We start from the raw sequence: 4,077 nt of genomic DNA on the forward strand, positions 1-4,077 counted from the left end.
CTCAATGACTCGCACACATGCTAGACTCCTTGGTCCGTGTTTCAAGACGGGTCCTGCGAGTGCCCGAAAATGACTCATCGCAGACTGAGACGCGCACGGTCCGAGACGTCACGGCTGCGACAGCAGCGGCGCCGCGTCGCGGTCCGCGCTCAGGCAGGACCGCGACCTTCAGTGTGTACGGCGCGAGCTTGCGTCGGGCCGGACGCGCGCGAGGCGCGTGCGCGGTTCACTTCTATACCGTCCGACAGCCGGCCGGCCACCGTCGCGGTCCAGCGGAGGGCGCGAGCCCGCCGCTGGGCGAATCGGACGGCGCTCAAGCCGACGTCGAACGGGTCGCGATGCATTACTGAGAGAGAAGTGCACGACGCCGACGGTACTGGACGGACGCGACCCGTGCCGCGCCGCGGCACCCGCGAGGGGGCACGCGCGCGACATCGAGGCGCGCGCCCGCGCGCCGTCGGATGTCGATGAATCTCTCCGTTCGTTCATTCGAGTTTCGCAGGTTTACCCCTGAACGGTTTCACGTACTCTTGAACTCTCTCTTCAAAGTTCTTTTCAACTTTCCCTCACGGTACTTGTTCGCTATCGGTCTCGCGGTAATATTTAGCCTTAGATGGAGTTTACCACCCACTTAGGGCTGCACTCTCAAGCAACCCGACTCTGAGGAGCGTCCCTCTCGCCGCCTCGCTCCGTCGCTACGGGCCTGGCACCCTCTACGGGAAAGCGGCCCCGTTCAAGACGAACTTTGACGGGAGCGGCGACGGCGAGATAGCGGAACCTCCCGAACACCACATCTCCCGCGACCGTTAAAGCCGCGCGATTCAGTGCTGGGCTGATTCGCGTTCGCTCGCCGCTACTAACGAAATCCTGGTTAGTTTCTTTTCCTCCGCTTACTAATATGCTTAAATTCGGCGGGTGATCCTCCCTGATCTGAGGCCAACGATAAAAGTGGAGGCAGACGCGATATCCGTCGGCTCGACGGCGCCGTTCGCGCACGCGAGCGCGCTCCCCCGCCGCGAGGCGAGAGGGGCGCGCCGCGAGAGCGCACGGCGCCGCCGCGCGAGTCCGGACGTCGAGTCCGCCTACGCGTGCGCGTCAGCGGCACGCACGTACACGTGCGCGCGTACGTCGCCACAGATTCACCGTAAACGGAAGGGTCGGTGGGACGAGCGCGCACGGACGCACGCACACGCACACACGTGTGATATTTTTGAGCGGACCTGCGGAGCGCGTGCGCCGCCGCCGATCGAGAGACACTCTCGTCGAACGGCGCACGCACGCACTGCACCGGACGCGCCACGTGTCGCACTGTGTGGACAGTGTGGTGTGTGTATTTATGCAGCCGGCCCTCAGACAGGAGTGGTCCTGGATGTTTCTCCACGGACCGAAATGTACGTTCGAAATGTCGATGTTCAAATGTGTCCTGCAGTTCACACTATGACGCGCAGTTAACTGCGTTCTTCATCGACCCGCGAGCCAAGTGATCCACCGTCCAGGGTAATGGTTTTCATTTTCTCGTTTTTTGTTGTGCACATGCGTTGTCGTTTTGTTGGGTGGTACGAGTGAGCGAGTGAGTGAGTGAGTGAGTGAGTGAGTGAGTGAGGTTAGATCGGTGCGTCTCTGACAACACGAGCACGCGCAAACGCAAACATGTGCGTACGCGGTACGTTAATGATCCTTCCGCAGGTTCCCCTACGGAAACCTTGTTACGACTTTTACTTCCTCTAAATGATCAAGTTTGGTCAACTTCCCAGCAACGCCGACGGCCGTGAAGCCACCGCGTGTCGGTCCGAAGACCTCACTAAATCATTCAATCGGTAGTAGCGACGGGCGGTGTGTACAAAGGGCAGGGACTTAATCATCGCGGGCTTATGACCCGCGATTACTAGGAATTCCTCGTTTATGGGGGATAATTGCAAACCCCAATCCCCAGCACGAAGGAGTTTCAACGGGTTGCCCGGGCCTCTAGGCCAGGGAGAACATGCTGATTCCTTCAGTGTAGCGCGCGTGCGGCCCAGGACATCTAAGGGCATCACAGACCTGTTATTGCTCAATCTCGTGCGCCTCGAAGACGCCGGTCCCTCTAAGAAGAACTTTAATACGCCGCCAGTGAGTTGCGCGACCGGAGTCGCGCACACCTAAATGACGACGCCTATTTAGCAGGCTAGAGTCTCGTTCGTTACCGGAATTAACCAGACAAATCGCTCCACCAACTAAGAACGGCCATGCACCACCACCCACCGAATCAAGAAAGAGCTGTTAATCTGTCAATCCTTCCGGTGTCCGGGCCTGGTGAGATTTCCCGTGTTGAGTCAAATTAAGCCGCAGGCTCCACTCCTGGTGGTGCCCTTCCGTCAATTCCTTTAAGTTTCAGCTTTGCAACCATACTCCCCCCGGAGTCCAAAATCTTTGGTTTCCCGGAAGCTGCCCGCCGAGCCATTGTAGTAACGTCGGCGGATCGCTAGATGACATATTTACGGTTAGAACTAGGGCGGTATCTAATCGCCTTCGAACCTCTAACTTTCGTTCTTGATTGATGAAAACACCTTTGGCAAATGCTTTCGCTGATGTTCGTCTTGCGACGATCCAAGAATTTCACCTCTAACGTCGCAATACGAATGCCCCCAGTTATCCCTATTAATCATTACCTCGGAGTTCTGAAAACCAACAAAATAGAACCGAGATCATATTCTATTATTCCATGCACGAAATATTCAAGCGGCATTTTGAGCCCGCTTTGAGCACTCTAATTTGTTCAAAGTAAAATTGTCGGCCCATCTCGACACTCAACGAAGAGCACCGCGATAGGATTTTGATATTGAACCGTCGCGTTAACGACGGCTCACCGACGATATGCTCCGCAGACGTGTCAGTATCACCGCGGATGCGGTGCACCGACAGCGCGGCGCACAAATGCAACTACGAGCTTTTTAACCGCAACAATTTTAGTATACGCTATTGGAGCTGGAATTACCGCGGCTGCTGGCACCAGACTTGCCCTCCAATTGTTCCTCGTTAAAATATTTAAAGTGTACTCATTCCGATTACGAGGCCTCGTAAGAGTCCCGTATCGTTATTTTTCGTCACTACCTCCCCGTGCCGGGAGTGGGTAATTTGCGCGCCTGCTGCCTTCCTTGGATGTGGTAGCCGTTTCTCAGGCTCCCTCTCCGGAATCGAACCCTGATTCCCCGTTACCCGTGACAACCATGGTAGTCGCAGAAACTACCATCGAAAGTTGATAAGGCAGACATTTGAAAGATGCGTCGCCGGTACTGGACCGTGCGATCGGCAAAAGTTATCCAGATTCATCAAAATTAACGACTTCGGACGCGAGGCCCTCCGTCGATTGGTTTTGATCTAATAAAAGCACTCGTCCCATCACTGGTCAGAGTTCTGATTGCATGTATTAGCTCTAGAATTACCACAGTTATCCAAGTAACCGAGTAAGATCTAAGGAACCAAAACTGATATATTGAGCCATTCGCGGTATCGCCTTAATACGGCTTGCACTGAGACATGCATGGCTTAATCTTTGAGACAAGCATATAACTACTGGCAGGATCAACCAGGGAGCAGATATCGATATATCATCTAAGCTCTCTTCCCCCCGCCACACGACCCACAAACACACACCCACACTTCGTCCCCAACCCGGAAGCTCGACGGACACACGTCGCACGCGACAGGCGGGGGAGTGGGTGGTGGTGTGCGTGCGTGGCAGAGGGCCTCTGAAGCACGTGATCGCGCCACGGCTCCGGCGAACGGAGCGCGGCGCGGTGCCCGACATTGTGCAAGAAGAGCGTACACGACGCAATCTCACAGGACACGTCCTCCGACCGCACAGAAAAGTATGCCATTAGACACTCTCGCAGTGCTGTCGTCGGGTCCCAAAGAAACTTGAACGTTCTATGAACGAGACGTACATACCACACACGGCGCTCCACTGCTAGAGTGAAGCCGTAAGTGTTTTAACAGTGACTCTGCGGAAAACCACACGTGGGTCGTCGCCCGGAGTGTGAGAGACCGTCATCCAGACTCACTGATTGCTCAATCAAGTTGGGAGTACACATTGTTCCA

General features: G+C 55.5%; 3 non-coding genes across 3 annotated transcripts in view; all 3 read right to left on the minus strand.

The window, feature by feature from the left end:
* LOC128199055 (large subunit ribosomal RNA) overlaps positions 1-939 on the minus strand; it is a 3,923-nt gene extending 2,984 nt beyond the window's left edge. Inside the window, exon 1 of the ribosomal RNA XR_008251757.1 lies at positions 1-939. This exon is cut by the window's left edge and continues 2,984 nt beyond it. This is a non-coding gene — a ribosomal RNA (large subunit ribosomal RNA).
* A 404-nt stretch (positions 940-1,343) lies between these two features.
* LOC128199137 (5.8S ribosomal RNA) lies at positions 1,344-1,500 on the minus strand. The gene has a single exon (XR_008251815.1). It is a non-coding gene; the product is annotated as a 5.8S ribosomal RNA (ribosomal RNA).
* Positions 1,501-1,669: 169 nt separating this feature from the next.
* On the minus strand, positions 1,670-3,572 carry LOC128199036 (small subunit ribosomal RNA). Its single transcript, XR_008251740.1, has one exon. It is a non-coding gene; the product is annotated as a small subunit ribosomal RNA (ribosomal RNA).
* Between the last annotated feature and the right edge of the window lie 505 nt (positions 3,573-4,077).

The sequence above is a fragment of the Bicyclus anynana genome, chromosome 18, assembly GCF_947172395.1.
Source record: "Bicyclus anynana chromosome 18, ilBicAnyn1.1, whole genome shotgun sequence".
NCBI classification, from domain to species: Eukaryota; Metazoa; Arthropoda; class Insecta; order Lepidoptera; family Nymphalidae; genus Bicyclus; species Bicyclus anynana.